At 48.4% G+C, this 17,516-nt stretch overlaps 1 protein-coding gene across 1 annotated transcript in view; it reads right to left on the reverse strand.

Moving 5' to 3' along the window:
* GUCA1C (guanylate cyclase activator 1C) overlaps nt 1-17,516 on the reverse strand; it is a 1,146,160-nt gene that overhangs the window by 233,960 nt on the left and 894,684 nt on the right. The gene's annotated exons all lie outside the window — the stretch shown is intronic.

Below are 17,516 nucleotides of genomic sequence, written 5' to 3' on the forward strand. Positions count from 1 at the left end.
AGTATTCAATCAATGGTATACTGCCATATAGTGTATTCACCCTCTGAGAAGTGTGCTTGACCTTACCATAAAAAAGTGTTTAAAACAGAGGAGAAAGTGAAAACACTCTCTCATCAGAATAAATAGCTCTTCGTATTTAATACGTTAACTGCTTATTTTATTTTAGCACAATATTTTCCGCAATAAATGTTATTGCATTTTTCAAAAAGCAATTAAAAGAAAAAACAAATAAAACTAAGACCAATCTAGTGTCATCTAGGGACTGGTCGTTCGTGATTGTTATTTTCAGGCATGTATCTCGCATAGCTTGGAGATATCTGCCAAGAGTCAATAGTGAGACATAAGTACAATCCAAACAATCCAAACATCCCCCCTCTGTTCTTCCTCACTGTCTGCCCTGCTCATTTGATTATCCTACTGTTCTGAGATCTGTCATATTTTTTCCTCCTTTTGGCTATCACTTGTCGCTTCTCTACGCTTGTATATTGCTTTGTTGTTTACCGCACTGACTGCCCTGTTTTGCACTATACTGCCTTGTGTTGTCCGATTGTATTTCTCCCTCCTACATGTCATCATTCATCGACCTCTCTGCTCTTGGAGTGGTTTTTGTGTTTCGCCTCACTGACTACCCTTTCTTACATTGTACTGCTGTGTGTTCCGCTGCATTCTTCCTTCATCCAGGTTTACATTTTCCAAATACTTTGTCCTTTTGTTTTTGGTTCCTGTCTTCTTAGTAATTTGTTCCTCTTAATAAATTGCTCTACTATTGTCTGAGCTCTTGTCTTCTTTGTAAATTGTCTACAATTGTCTCGTCCCTCTCTCTCTCATCTGCTTGCACCCCTCCTTGTGTCCCCTCCTAATGTCTCTCCCCCTACCCTTGTCCCACCCCCCTTTTCATCTCTCCTCCTTCCCCACCTACTTTATGATGCTCTCCATTTCTCCTATCTTTTCTAACTGCTTCTCTCTTGACTATCCTCCTCTCCTTACTAAGTCTGGTAGGAAGAGGTTTAAAAGGACATTCTGGTCTCCAACCCAGGCCCATGCCTCCCTATCGCTGACACCTATAACAGTGATTCCTCCAGACAAACCCTCACCGACATCCTCTTTGTCATTCCCTCGCCAGACCTATGGATTCCTCATATGGTCGCTGTGCTTTCTCCTTTCTCTTCTTCTCCCATTAATGGTGGCACCCGGTGGGAGGCCCTCCTGACCCCCTTCCATTCACCTAAGGTCATCATTGATATTTACCTTAATGGCACCATCTTGACCTAAGGCTCTCAGGCCAACCATCTCATCTTTGATAGATGCTTCTTGCGCCTCATCAATTTCCTTTCTTCACCTGCGGTCCATTCTCTCCCCTCCTCGGATTCCTTGCATTCCCCCCTCTGTCTTTTCCTTGGCTATCTTGCCCTCTCCTCCTTCCTCTTCTGCCCCCCTCAGGCTCCTTCTACACCTCCGCAGGGTGTTCCTCTGATTTGTACCCCACCCCGCAAATCTTTCAAGGATGGCAACCTTCTCCGTATTGCAACTCTCAACTCTCGCTCAGCTGTCAAACACTCCTCTGACATCTGCCGCGTCCTGGAAGAACATGACCTTGATGTTCTCGTTCTGACTGAGACATGGTTCATGGCCAACTCTGTCACAAGCTTCAACACTCTCCTCCCTGATGGCTACAAGATCCTCTCTGCGCCCAGACCCAACCGTTCTGTAGGGGGTTTAGCCCTGTTCTTCCTGGAGTGGATTCCTGCCTCTGTCATTACTACGCAGACCTACTCCTCTTTCGAATGCCTTGACTGCAGGCTTTCTCTCTCTCCTGTTCACTTTCTTACTGTGGCTACTATCTATCGGCTACCTGGTCAGATCATCTCCTTCCTCTCTGAGTAGGCGGACCTCTCCTACTCTTTCCTGGCCTCGACCACTCAATTCCTCCTTTTTGAAGACTTTAACATCCACCTGTATGCGTCCTGTCCTTCCTCTGGACACTTTATCGACCTCTGCAACCCTCTCTCTCTTTCTATTCTCCCCTCTGGCTCGACTCACTCTGCAGGGCACACTCTGGATGTTCTGATCTCCTCAGACCTTCCCCTCTCTATCCCTCGCACCACTGCTCTCTCTTGGAGTGATCACTTTCCCCTTTCCTCCCATCTCTCCCTCTCTACCCCTCAGGCCAATCCAACTCCAGCACTGCCGCCTACCTTCTCAGTTATACGACTTATACACTGCCACTTTCTCTCCCCCTCCTCCTCCGGATCCGCTTGAAGCCCAAAGCTAAGTGCAACTCCTGGTAGGACTCCAACCTCGTCACCCTTAAATGCAAGTGCAAGGTGGCTGAGAGGAAATGGCTTGCTTCTTGAGCATCCTCTGACAAACTGGTCTGCCGCCTGCTCCAAAGGCAAAACCACCTCTCTGTCCGCACCAAGAAGAGAGCCCAGATCCAAGCCCGCGTCGCTGCGGCATCCAACAACTCTGCCGAACTCTTTAAAATCTGCAAGGAGCTGGCCAATCCTGCTGCAGTCTCTCCCCTCCCAGGCCCTCTGGACGGCCCTAGCTTCTAATTTCATCGCTAAAACTCAGGAAAACTTGTCCACTCTCTCATCCTCTCCTCCTCCCTCTACTCTCTGCTCCCCCTCTGGATCCCCTTTGGACACCTCTCCTACATGCTTCTCTGCCTTTCCTCTGTTCTTCTCTGACAAGGTTTCTAGACAAGTCCGATCTGTGAAAGTCTTGTCAATACAGGTTCTCCCCTGTTCTTACAAAACCATCAAGGACCACATTGACACCCTTGCTCCTGCCCCGGCTGACTTCTGCAACCACTCCTTCACCAGTGGAGCCATTCCTTCCCCTGTGAAGCACTCTCTTGTGCACTCTCTTCTCAAGAAACCCTCAGCCGACCCCTCTTACCCGGCTAACTATCACCCGATCTCCATCACTCCTTTCCTGGGAAAACTCCTGGAAAAGCTGGCTATCTGCCAGCTTAATCTTCCTACTGAATCTGTTGGTTGTCTCCATGACCATCAGTCTGGCTTCAGAGCATTCAGAAGCACGGAAACTGCACTCCTGAACATCCGTGAAGACCTGCTCTCCAACCTCGATTCTAATCTCCCCTCTGTCCTCATCTTATTCAATCTCTCCTGCCTTTGACACGATCAACCATACAATCCTGCTCAGCCTGCTCTGTGATAACCTGCTATCACCGATCAGGCACTGACCTGGCTGACCTCTTTCCTCTCCGATCAACCCTCCCAGGTCCAACTTTCAGTGCTATACGGATGACACTGTCATGATGCCTACCCCCGGGCATCAGGACCAAGGCCCTCAGCTCCGGTAGCAGGCATCCAGAAATTTGTTTAAACCTCAGCAGTCCCAGCTAGGGGCTGCCTGGGTTCAGTCTAGGCACCTTATGCGCCATGTTCATCATAGAAATCAGTCCTGGCGCCATAGGCGCCATGCTCATAGACTTTACTTACCTGATGCAGACCATGCTGCAAAAGAGTCCAAGCCTACATGAGGCCTGGATGGGACTATTTTGTTACAGGGACTATTTTTTACTCGGGCGTGGCTCTAGGGAACTTCTTACCTGGAACTACTTTGGAGGCTATTTAAACCACACCCGAACAGTAGCACATGCTTTGCATTATTCTGCATTCAGCAGCGTGACGCTCACCGTGCCTGCAGCCAGCATCCAGTCTTCTGCCACGCCCGCGTGCCTGCAGCCAGCATCCAGTCTTCTGCCACGCCCGCCTCGAATCCGGACCTCCTAGAATAAAGAAGAAGAAAAGGACAAGGTTAGAAAACAAACTTATTTCAAATTCCTCACCTAATTCCGGAACAATTTTATCTCTGGACCTGGAAAGTACATCAGTCCTGAACGCGTCGCTTCGCCAGCTTCAGCACGGCGCCATACTCACCAGTTCTCACAGCATCTTTCGATCCGGCACTGTCTCCATCATTTCTTCACCGTAATCCGGCACCTAGGGGACACAAGAAAAAACAAGGTGAGCCAAGGGAATCAACAAATACAACCTCTTACCACCATAGACTTACCACCGGCAGTATTATTCCATAACTCTCCACATTTTCATATGCTGCATCTGTAAAGAGGGAGAAAAACAACACGTTAACGCATGCAATAGTTACCGGACAGCGTTGGGTAACACAGACTCTTACCTGAACGCCAGCAGCAGCTACGAGACCTTCTTCTCACGAACTCAGTTGCAACTTAAGGAAGGAAGGGGACAAGAGTGAACATCGGGCACATTGAACTCTTTGAACCTGATACTTACCAATCCCGCCAGGGACTTCAGAGTCAATACTTACGCCTTCAAACCAGTGAAGTAACTGGTATCTACGCGCCCCTGCAAGACACGCAGGATGGAGAGCTCATCTTTTACGAACATAAGGTGAGGTTACTAAGGGGATATCGGAGGTGATTAGTGGGGGAGAGCGAGAATAGTTGGGAGGACATCACTAAAACCCACAGGTGGCTAATCCCTGTCTCCACTTGCAGGAAAATACTTCTTCGGGTCCAGCGGACAAGACTAGGCGGGCTACTCCAGACAGTCATCTCTTCACTATGCATCACGTTGAAGGAGACCGGAGCTGTCCGGGTCCGATCGACACCCCTGTGGGGACCAGGTGAGCATAACAGAATGCGAAGCCTCTCTACAAATACCCACCCGGGTGTTATGGAAACCTCAGAAACCGACCAACTGGCCCAATTATTGGGGGAACTTAGGGCGGAAGTACATGCCGCTCGCGAAGAGACTAATGCCCTCAGGAGAGAACTGATTGTCTCAAAGGAGCGCACGGATGATCTGGCTAGGCAACTACTGCAAAACCAAGCTGGGCAAACACCCCTACCTGGATATGGGGGAAACCCAACCCCCGTTTCATCAAGAAATCCAGTGCAAGTATTTTTACCAGGAAATATTCCGTTAGCTCCACCCGAACGCTTTGCTGGGGACCCCAAAAGGTTTGCCGTGTTTATGAACCAATGCTGCTTGCACTTTTTATGCCGACCGGGAGCATTTCCAAATGACCAAGCCAAAGTAGCTTTTCTATTATCATATCTTAGTGGCAGCGCAGCGGATTGGTCCATTCCATTAGTCAACCAGGATGATCCTCTTCTCCGGGATTTTCAGGGTTTTCAAAGGAGCATGGAAAACTATTCACCAGAAACTCACAGGGTCAAGCCCTGGACAACAAACTTTTATCCTTAAGGCAAGGTAACTAGGATCTGCTAACCTATATTGCAACCTTCAATAGGTTGGCGGCGGAAACCGGGTGGCCGGAGGAAAAACGAATTACATTGTTTCATCGTGGCTTCGGGGAGAACTCAAAGATGTCTTGGCTCAAGTTGTGAACCCACCTAAGGATTGCACAGAATTTATAGACTTAGTGGTCCAGCTAGACCACCGACTTCAGAACCGAAAGACTGATAGAGCTAAGTTCGAGAACCGGGTATTGGTTAAACCCAACGTTGCCCCCAAAGGAACAGATGCATCTGAACCTATGCAGATTGGGGGGGTTAAAGGACCCTTAAGTCAAAAGGAAAGAGAAAGAAGACGACAGATGCCGTTGTGTCTGTACTGTGGAACCTCAGGACATTTTCTACGGGATTGCCCTACAAAACCACCCAAGAAGGTGGTAGGAGTTGCTGATAAAAGCCACATAGAGCCTGATTTGGGAAACGACCACGCCCGACAAGCGTATAGGTCCGCTTGCCGAGCTTAAAGAAGGACACTCAGACCTTGCATCTGATCATCCCAATGGTCCTACTTGATCCCAGGCAGCCATCACGTATGCACGCAGTAACGGCATACATAGATAGCGGGGCCGTAGGAAACTATATGGACCACGAATTGGTGTCAATGACGAATCTACCTCTTTGCAAAAAGACCACTTTGGATGTCATCACCACAGTTGATGGAACTGAGATTGCCTCGGGGCCTGTAACTCATTCCACTACAGAGATGACACTGTTGAGTCAAGATGGGCATCGAGAGACTATTGTGTTTGATCTAATCAAAGCCCCACAGTTCCAGATAATACTAGGGATGCCATGGTTGTAAACACATAATCCTTGTATAGATTGGCAAGAGAAGAGAACAACCTTTCCGGATTGTGCACACACCTGTTACCCGGAGAAAACTTTGAACAAAGGCCTGGCTACAGTTGTTAACCCAATCGTGCAGTTACCTCAGGAATACCAAGAATATCAGGATGTTTTTCAAAAAGAACAGGCCAATACATTACCTCCTCATAGATCATAACATTGTCAAATCGACCTCCTACCCAGTGCACAACCACCATGCAGTAGAATCTACGCCCTCACGGAACCTGAAAATCATCACCTATGGCAATACTTGGACCAATACCTTGCAAATGGCTTTATTCGTCCTTCCAAGTCTCCTGCATCCTCAGCTTTATTCTTCGTGCCAAAAAAGGAAGGTGACCTTAGAACGTGCATAGATTACCGCGCATTAAATCAGATTACGGTAAAAAAACGATACCCATTGCCTCTGATCCCCGAATTACTAGACCAAGTAATGGATGCTTGTATCTACACTAAGTTAGATCTCCGAGGGGCATATCATCTGGTTTGTGTCAAGAAAGGCGACGATTGGAAGACTGCCTTTTGCACCAAGTACGGATTATTCGAATATCAGGTGATGCCCTTCGGGTTGTGCAATGCACCAGCAGCCTTCCAGTATTTTATGAACGATGTCCTTCGTGAACTCATTGACGTCTGTGTCGTCGTATACATAGATGATATTCTAGTGTACTCCTACTCAGAATCAGACCATGTTAAGCACGTGCGTGCAGTCCTTGAGAAACTACGCCAGCACAAGTTATATGCAAAATTGGAAACATTTGTTTTTCATGCTACGGAAGTTGAATTTCTTGGATTTATCCTGACTCCAAAAGGAGTCCGAATGGACTCTCGAAAGGTGGACGCAATTCTCAAGTGGCCATCACCCAGTTAAGTCAAAGGGGTACAAAGCATGCTCGGATTTGCTAATTTCTACCGCAGATTCATTCTGGACATGTTGTACACCCCATCACAGCACTTTTGCAAAAAAACAAACACTTCTTGTGGACCGTAGAGGCTGAAAAGGCCTTCCAAGTGCTGAAAGCGAAATTCACATCAGCACCTGTCTTAAAGCATCCACGCCCTAAACTTCCATACATAGTAACATAGTAGAAACTGATGCATCCAGTTTAGCCATGGGAGCTGTCCTGTCCCAGAAGGATCCTGAAACCGGTCAACTTCACCCAGTAGCGTTTTGGTCCAGAAAGTTCTCAGCACCTGAGTTAAACTATGCGGTTACCGATAAAGAGCTATTAGCCATGAAATCCGTCTTTAAGGCTTGGCGGCACTATCTTCTTGGTGCCAGGCATACTATTACCGTAATCACCGATCACCGGAACCTGCAGTATTTAAAAACAGCCAAAGCCCAATCATCGCGATGCCTTATGCCGAATAGGGATGGGAGAAGCATATGCAAACCCGGAACCGGTGCCAATAATTCCCGAGCAAAGAATCCTTGGCATAACTACTCTACAGATACTAGAAGATATTAATTCAAAAATCCAACAACTCTTCGATCCAGCAACCCTGCAGGACTGGGTAAAGAAAGGCCCGGACTACTCAGTCCTCAATGACCTACCTTACTATCAAGGACGACTATTTCTACCACACAAGGAAATACAAGAACTAGTCATCTCCAATTACCATGACACCCTGATGGAAGGGCACCCAGGTATCGCAAAAACTGAAGCGAAAATTAAGAGACAGTTCTGGTGGCCCACTTGGCGAAAAGATGTAAAGTCATTTGTGATGTCTTGTGGCATTTGCGCCCAAAACAAAATCCAGAAGAAAAAACCTGCTGGCCTTTTACAACCTTTGGATATTCCACCTACACCATGGCACACCTTGTCTTTAGACTTTATTACAGATCTACCTCCAAGTAATGGCTTTAACACCATCCTAGTTATTGTGGATCTTTTTTCCAAGATGGCCCACTTTATTCCTTTAAAGGGGTTACCTTCTGCTTCGATTCTGGCCAAGGAGTTCCTCGAAAACATTGTTCGATTACACGGATTCCCTTCCGTATTGGTTTCTGACCGAGGTAGTCAATTTATCTCGCATTTTTGGAAGAAATGTTGTCAACTGGCACAAATCGACGTGAGACTATCAACAAGTCACCATCCCCAGACCGATGGTCAGACGGAAAGGACCAACCAGACCCTTGAACAGTACCTACGCTGCATGCTAAACCAGACCGAAAGCAATTGGAAAGATATTTTATGGATTTCCGAGTACGCATACAATAACTCTGTACATTCAGGAACCAGACAAAGACCTTTTTATACCATATATGGACATCACCCTCGAACCTCAGAACTCGATTCGCCTCAGCACTTAGAAATGCCTGCAGTTAGTCATTTGCACTCTACTATTACACAAGCCTTTAAGGAAGCCACAGAACATTTGAAACAAGCAAAAGAGAAATACAAGAAAAATGCTGATCAACATAGAAGTGAAACTCCACAATATCAGATTGGGGATCAAGTTTGGCTGGCTACAAAACATATACCTCTGAAGGGAACTCGGACTTTTAATCCTAGATATTTTGGACCTTACACCATTAAGGCCATTATCAACCCGGTGGCCGTCAAATTGGAATTACCCTCTAATTTGCGAATTCATCCTGTCTTTCATGTTTCACTTCTAAAACCAGTTCAACCAGGGACAAGATGAACAAACCACCTGACCCCATCTTGATAGATGGAGAACCTGAATTCGAGGTAAAAAATATCCTGGACTCCAAGATGATTAAATCAAAACTTTTTTATTTGATGGATTGGAAGGGCTACGGACCACAAGAAAGATCATGGGAGCCTAGCGGCCACGTTCATGCACCTCGGTTGGTGAAAAGATTCCATCGGAACTTCCCAGACAAACCGGAGCCAGGGGGAAGAACAACTTTAGGAGGGGCCTTGGGGGGGGGGAGTGCTGTCATGATGCCTACCCCTGGGCATCAGGACCAAGGCCCTGAGCTCCGGGAGCAGGCATCCAGACATTTGTTTAAACCTCAGCAGCCCCGGTGTAGGGGCTGTCTGGGTTCAGTCCTGGTGCCTTAGGCGCCAGGCTCATCATAGAAATCAGTCCTGGCGCCATAGGCGCCAGGCTCATAGACATTACTTACCTGATGCAGACCATGCTGCAAAAGAGTCCAAGCCTACATAAGGCCTGGATGGGACTATTTTGTTACAGGAACTATTTTTTACTCGGGCGTGGCACTAGGGATCTTCTTACCTGGAACTACTTTGGTGGCTATTTAAACCACACCCGAACAGCAGCACATGCTTCGTGTTATCCTGCATTCAGCAGCGTGACGCTCACTGTGCCTGCAGCCAGCATCCAGTCTTCTGCCACGCCCGCGTGCCTGCAGCCAGCATCCAGTCTTCTGCCACGCCCGCCTCGAATCCGGAGCTCCTAGAATAAAGAAGAAGAAAAGGACAAGGTTAGAAAACGAACTTATTTCAAATTCCTCACCTAATTCCGGAACCATTTCATCTCTGTACCTGGAAAGTACATCAGTCCTGCACACGTCACGTCGCCAGCTCCAGCACGGCGCCATACTCACCAGTTCTCAAAGCATCTTTCGCTCCGGCACTGTCTCCATCATTTCTTTGCCGTAATCCGGCACCTCGGGGACACAAGAAAAAACAAGGTGAACCAAGGGAATCAACAAATACAACCTCTTACCACCATAGACTTACCACCGGTGGTATTATTCAAGAACTCTCCACATTTTCATATGCCGCATCTGTAAAGAGGGAGAAAAACAACACGTTAACGCATGCAATAGTTAGCGCACAGCGTTGGGTAACACAGACTCTTACCTGAACGCCAGCAGCAGCTACGAAACCTTCTTCTCACGAACTCAGTTGCAACTTAAGGAAGGAAGGGGACAAGAGTGAACATCGGGCACATTGAACTCTTTGAACTTGATAGTTACCAATCCCGCGAGGGACTTCAGAGTCAATACTTACCGGAACTCTCCCAACGCCTTCAAACCAATGAAGTAACTGGTATCTACGTGCCCCTGCAAGACACGCAGGGTGGAGAGCTCATCTTTTACGAACATAAGGTGAGGTTACTAAGGGGATATCGCAGGTGATTAGTGAGGGAGAGCGAGAACAGTTGGGAGGCCATCACTAAAACCCACAGGTGGTTAATCCCTGTCTCCACTTGCAGGAAAATACTTCTTCGGGTCCAGCGGACAAGACGAGGCGGGCCAGTCCAGACAGTCATCTCTGCACTACGCATCACGTTGAAGGAGACAGCAGCTGTCCGGGTCCGATCGACACCCTGTGGGGTCCAGGTGAGCGTAACAGACACTCAGCTCATTTTCAGGCTCCCTTCTGCCACCTCTTCTCCTTCTCTCATCTTTGACTGTCTGTCTCCTATTCAGGAGTGGTGTGCCACTAACAAGCTCTGCCTTAATGCCATTAAGATGGAGATTCTCCTCAGCAGCACACCTGCACCCTCCTTTTCTGTCACTGTCTTGCTGGCCTCCCTTGGCCCTCTTCCTGCTCCCACCTGTGAGAACCTCTGGGTCATTTTCAACTCCACACTCTCCTTTTCTCCTCACATCTCTGACGTCTCTAAGAAGTCACACTACCAACTGCACCTCCTCAGAGGTATTCTTCCTTTCCTCTCCTTCCCCCAGAATCTCGCTGTCTCCAGCGCCTTGGTTCTCTCTAGGCTGGACTACTGCAACAGCCTCTTTCTAAATCTGCCTGCTTCTGCTCTCCGCCCTCTGCAACTCATCCAGAACAGGACTGCGAGACTTGACCTTGGCCTCAATCCCAGGGATCGTATCTCTCCAGCACTGAAATCTCTGCACTGGTTCCCAGTGGCTGCTAGGATTAAGTTCAAGACCCTCTGCATTGTCCACAAGGCCTTCTGGGGCCTGGGGTCTCAATACCTCCAACTCTGTCTTCGCAAATACCTTCCTACTCAAGCTCTTTGCTCCTGCGCCTCCAACTCCCTCAGGGTCAGCTGCTTCTCCAAGCAACGAGTTGTTGATAGATCTCTTTCTTTGGCTGGGGCCTCCCTCTGGAACAGCCTCCCTGCCTCTCTGAAACTTGAGGAGAACCATGTCTGTCCCGGAAGCACCTTAAGACTTTCCTCCCTGCTTCTGCCTTCTCTCTTCCTCTCTCCTGCTGAATTCCTGGCTGTTATTGCGCTAGTCACCTGGCTACCCTCTGATCTTGGGCCGAGGTCCCCTTCTCACCCATTTGCACACCTGCACTGCCTCAACCCCCACCCCCCGCCACCCTTGGCAATCCTTGCACTTGGGGCTGTACCTGTAACCCTACAGTCCCCCTACCTGTACTTTGGACACCTGCTGTCTGCACTTACCCTTGCACTTGCCACCCGTTGGCCGCACTTCTTGTTATTGTTTGATCCCATGTACTGCACTGCCCCCTCCCTTTCCCCCTCGCACTTCCCCCACCCCTCTCCCCTGCACTTGCGTGATCTCAATGTCACCTGGTCTGGTAAGATAGTTGTCTCTGTCTTCCCTTTGTCCCCCTTCCACGCCTCGTCGCGCATTGAAACACATAGGTGCGTTATAAATGCCATATCATATCATAGAAAGGAACATATAAATGAAAACACGAATCTGTATGTAGTTAGTGCAGCTGTGTAACAGGATAAACTAAAACAAATATAGAACTGAAGACCATGTGGTTTAAAAAGATGTCACCAACAGAGAGAACAGCAAAAAGAAAACCATATAGCATTTTTTAATAAATGCTATGTATTAAGACCTACCAATTGATGTAAATAAACCCTTTTTAAATTTGCCACGAGGGGCAATGTTGGCTAGAGAATGGAAAACTAGCAGTTACCGAGAAAGCAGTAGTACGCGAGAAAGATATTCATAACCAAGTAAAGTGGCTTTGGTGCCATATAGAATAGCCATAAAATATAAGTGAAACTGCAAAGGACAGCAAATATAATGGAAGAAATTACTCCATACCAAGATCCTATAGCAGGATGTTATATACAAAATATTGCAAATAAAATTAACATTGAGGGATGGGCAAACGGTTTCCGGAATTTAAGGAGATCCAGCTCAAGTCTAAGAGAGACAGGGTGGCAATTCCAAAGAGAGACACCAGCCAAAGAAAGAGACCTGCCCCCACTCTCTGTTTAGAGAAACGCTTAACAAGCAGAGAGTTGGAGTTAGATGAGCGGAGGGTTCAATGATTTCCCACAAAACCCAAATGGAGGGCTCATTCCTTGGGCGAATTGAGATGTCTGTGCAAGTATTTTGCAGTACTCCAAGGTGCAACTGGTGATTGACCTCAAAATGAAGATATCCATGGGAGTAGCCCAGTAAGAATGAAGAAAGCTGTCACAATAAAGGCAGCAGGGTTACATTTGTATGAAAAATCCTAAATGCCAAACTGTTTAAACATAGACTGAGTCTTCCAAACTAACCTCTTAATGCCGTCTTTGTACATATTGTCCTTTGTGTTTTTTCTTGGATGCATATGCATACATCCATTAGCATCTGTGGGTTTTCTTTCTTTCTTTATTTACTTAGCATTTGTTAGGCGCCTATACAACCAAATGGGGATTGCAAGTGACACAAGGCAATTTTTGGGGAGGGAGCAAGGGGAGTAAATAGCAGTGACAAACACAGTTAAACAGTAAATATACAATTGCAGTCCTACTAGGCCTTGTGACATTCGGACATGCAAGCGAAGTGAGGTGAAGAGAAGTGCAGGAATGGAAAGCGGGTGAGAGAAGCAAGGAATGGGCAAGGTCAGGTGAGAGCTTGGGAGGGAAGTGCCAAGGGGTGCAAAGGTGGGAGGCCACTGGGTAAGTAGAGGGATGGAGGAATCACAAGGGTGGGATGCATAACAGTCAGGAAGTGGGCCCGCAGGGGCCATGCAGAGGGGGGAGTGTGCTGGTGTCGACTAGGTAGGGGGGCTCGTAATCTGTGAGGTTCATGAAGAACCAGGCCGCTAGTCTCAGTGGGATGATTAGAAGGGATGGGAAAGAGGTAGAGAAAAGCAAAGTTTTGAGAGGTTTCCGGAACTTAAGGAGATCCGGCTCAATTCTAAGAGGGGCAGCGAGGCAATTCCAAATAGAGGCACCAGCCAATGAGAGAGACCTACCCCTACTCTCTGCTTAGTGAAGCACTTAACAAGCAGAGAGTTGGAGATAGAGGAGCGGAGGGTTCTAGCAGGTTAAGTATTTAGGGAGAGAGAGAGTTGGAGATAGCTTAGTCCCAGGCCCCAGAAAGCCTTGTGGATGATGCAGATGGATTTGAATTTGATCCTCGCATAACCACTGGGAGCCAGTGGAGAGATTTTTAGGGCTAGGGAGATACGGTACCTGGGCTTGATGCCAAGGATACGTCTTGCAGCCCCATTCTGGATTAGCTGGAGGGGACGTAAGAAGGAAAGGGTGAGGTTGAGGAAGAGGCTGTTGCAGTAGTTCAGCCTAGAGAGGGCCAGAGCTCTGGAGACATTGAGCTTCTGGGGAAGGTGAGGAAAGGGAGAATGCCTCTAAGGAGTCGAAGCTGAAAGTGTGCTTTCTTGGTGTTAAGACGGATTTCTGAACTCTGTCCTGGAGGGGCAGAGGTTCAGAAGGCCAGCCTAGTTTCTTGGAACAGGGTAACTTCTGGACAAGCCAGACCAATCAGGGTAGCGATCGCGGCGGTCAAGACTAGGTCTCAAGAATGGTGAGGGTGACTGAAAGCCCGCAATGAGCACCCAAAGCAAGGACACTTACAAATTACTCCAAACAGGTGTTATATTAAAAATGTATACACATTTATTACAAGGCCTTTGTAACATTGACCGTAGCAAGAAATCACAATAAAACTCCAGTAAACCAACACATACCAAACCAATACAATACATATACAAATACAAACGAGTCTAACGAGTTAGATGCACGAAATGTGTAGACCACCTAGATGGGGAGGAAAACAGGCAGTGCGAATAATAATAAGACCCAGTCCGCCTTCAGAGGCACCTAACTAAAAGGAAGTCCAAGCCCTACGAAGAGTGGAGCCTTGTGCTCAAAAGTACCTGCACACGCTGGTGCCAACGGGCAAAGGGGAGTCTCTTCGAGGGAATTAGGCAGTTTAGTTCGATGAACAAATGAAGATGAACAGAGCTCCGCGACTCAAGCGCGGCCTCCACTGGGGGCAGAAGCAGAGCGTGAGTATGGAAAGGCGTGCTGCTAGACACAGCGGGGAAAAGCTATGGGCTACTGCAGGAGGGCGACCAGTTCCTAGCAAGACTACTCACTGGTCCCTGATGCAGGCAGACCCAGGCTTCTCCACATCAGTTTCAGTGCTGGCAGGTTTAGATACGAGCAGGGGATGTCTTGGTGTCATGTAGATTCTGCAGCAGCAGAAGTTGAGTTGAGGATGTCCCAAACGCAGTGAACCCTCACAGTTTGTTACCACAGCAGGGCAACGGAGCGGCTGTGTGTATTTCAGCCAAATGTACACTACTCACTTCAGACCTGGGAATGCCAAGTGTACGAATCATGTGAGAGTGACAAGGACTCGTAATACAACACAACCTGACGGCGGTTACAGAGCAAGACTCCTGGGTAGGCTGGTCAGTCTGCTGGATGGCCCAGAGACACTTCCGAATGCTTACGTGCAGGAGATAGTGAAGATGCAGAGAATAGTTGTTCCCACTATTCCAAGGGGTCGAAGTACCAGTACAGGCCTTCTCGTTCGATCAGAGGTAGAAAGGGTTTCACAAAGCGACAGCAGTGCAGAGGAGCAGTCCTTCAGCGGGTCACCAGCGAGTCCTCGGTTCAGCCTCGTAGTTGCAGGATACTTGGCTCCTGTATTCCTTCGTTCGTGAGAACTCAGGAGATCGACATGGTAGTGGTGTTTCCAGCCCCCTCTTATCCACGGTTCCCTTCGCGCCAAATTGGAGGGGACCCAATGGGAGATCTGCTCACAAAACACTCACACCATACGTGGACCTATCACGGAACATTGTGGTCCCAGGCATTCACGACACACTAGACTCTCTGGCACCCAGGATGTGTATTGGGACCAGACATCCCAGCCCACATCCTGGAGCACACACAAGACCTGTAGAAGCCAGCGAAAGCATCTGTGTTTCGCGGGAAAGTACATGCCCAAATAAGGAAGGCCCCAGGTCGGCTCAACCTGGGGAAGGTGAAGGGGGCAAGACTGTCAGCAGACAGGACAAAGAGCCTCGTGGTCTGGCCATTTAGGGAGCCAGGCCACCATTTTGGGCTAAGCGCGAGAAACGCGCTTAAACGCCAAAAGGAGCTCAAAAACACAAAGAAACGATCACTGCCACCAGTCCCGTCCTTGATTCACTTGCACCGTTCATTAACAATCCAAAGAGAGTATCTACGGCCTGTAGAAGACTAGAGACCCAAGAGAGCAGTAACTTAGCTTACAGTGCCCTCTTGTACCATGTTGCGCGAAAGATGCAACATGATAAAAGAACTACGGAAAACAACGTTTCCCGGTACTGACTGTCTTAAGGGCATGTCAGTTTCCCCGTAAGAATGGAACGAAAGCCCAGAGGAGTGCGGCAGAAGGCTGCACTTCTCTGGCAAAGTCTAGATCCTGGTGAAAACAACAGCAAAAAGTTTAGGGGTTGCCATATGGAAGGAAAATTACCCACAATTAAGAAATCTTTCCTAACAGTACCCCTCCCCGAAAGTCTTTCAAGGATGGCAACCTTCTCCATATTGCCACTGTTAACTCTCGCTCAGCTGTCAAAAACTCCTCTGACATCTGCCGCCTCCTGTAAGAACATGACCTTGATGTCCTCGTTCTCACTGAGACATGGTTCATGGCCAGCTCTGTCACAAGCTTCAGCACTCTCCTCCCTGATATCTACAAGATCCTCTCTGCGCCCAGACCCAACCGTTCTGTAGGGGGTTTAGCCCTGATCTTCCTGGTGTGGATTCCTGCCTCTGTCATTCCTACGCAGGCCTACTCCTCTCGAAAGCCTTGTCTGCAGGCTTTCTCTCTCTCCTGTTCACTTTCTTACTGTGGCTACTATCTATCGGCTACCTGGTCAGATCATCTCCTTCCTCTCTGAGTAGGCAGACCTTTCCTACTCTTTCCTGGCCTCGACCACTCAATTCCACCTTCTTGAAGACTTTAACATCCACCTGTATGCGTCCTGTCCTTCCTCTTGACACTTTATCGACCTCTGTAACCCTCTCTCTCTTTCTATTCTCCTCTCTGGCCCGACTCACTCTGCAGGGCACACTCTGGATGTTCTGATCTCCTCAGACCTTCCCCTCTCTATCCTTTGCACCACTCCTCTCTCCTGGAGTGATCACTTTCCTCCCATCTCTCCCTCTCTACCCCTGAGGCCAATCCAACTCCAGCACTGCCGTCTACCTTCTTGGTTATACGAACTATACACTGCCACTTTCTCTCTACCTCCTCCTCCGGATCCACTTGAAGCCGCAAGCTAAGTGCAACTCCTGGTATGACTCAGACCTCGTCACTCTTAAATGCAAGTGCAGGGTGGCTGAGAGGAAATGGCTTGCTTCTTGAGCATCCTCTGACAAACTGGCCTGCCGCCTGCTCCAAAGGCAATACCGGCTCTCTGTCCGCACCAAGAAGAGAGCCCACATCCAAGCCCGCATCTCTGCAGCATCCAACAACTCGGCTGAACTCTTTAAAATCTGTAAGGAGCTGGCCATCCTGCTGCAGTCTCTACCTCTCCTGTCCCCTCCCAGGCCCTCTGCATGGCCCTGGCTTCTCATTTCATCTCTAAAACTCAGGACATCTTGTCCACTCTCTCATCCTCTCTTCCTCCCTCTACTCTCTGCTCCCCTTCTGGATCCCCTTTGGACACCTCTCCTACCTCCTTCTCTGCCTTTCCTCGGTTGTCCTCTGACAAGGTTTCTAGACAAGTCTGATCTGTGAAAGTCTTGTCAATACAGGTTCTCCCCTGTTCTTACAAAACCATCAAGGACCACATTGACACCCTTGCTCCTGCCCTGGCTGACTTCTGCAACCACTCCTTCACCACTGGAGCCATTCCTTCCCCTGTGAAGCACTCTCTTGTGCACTCTCTTCTCAAGAAACCCTCAGCCGACCCCTCTTTCCCGGCTAACTATCACCCGATCTCCATCACTACTTTCCTGGGAAATCTCCTGGAAAAGCTGGCCATCTGCCAGCTTAATCTTCCTACTGAATCTGTTGGTTGTCTCCATGACCATCAGTCTGGCTTCAGAGCATTCAGAAGCACGGAAACTGCACTCCTGCACATCGGTGAAGACCTGCTCTCCTACCTCGATTCTAATCCCCCCCTGTCCTCATCTTATTCAATCTCTCCTGCCTTTGACACGGTCAACCATGCCATCCTTCTCAGCCTGCTCTGTGATAACCTGGTATCACCGATCAGGCACAGACCTGGCTGACCTCTTTCCTCTCCGATCGACCCTCCCA

This window comes from Ambystoma mexicanum, chromosome 7p (assembly GCF_040938575.1).
Source record: "Ambystoma mexicanum isolate Mex_15411 chromosome 7p, UKY_AmexF1_1, whole genome shotgun sequence".
In the NCBI taxonomy this organism is placed as follows: domain Eukaryota; kingdom Metazoa; phylum Chordata; class Amphibia; order Caudata; family Ambystomatidae; genus Ambystoma; species Ambystoma mexicanum.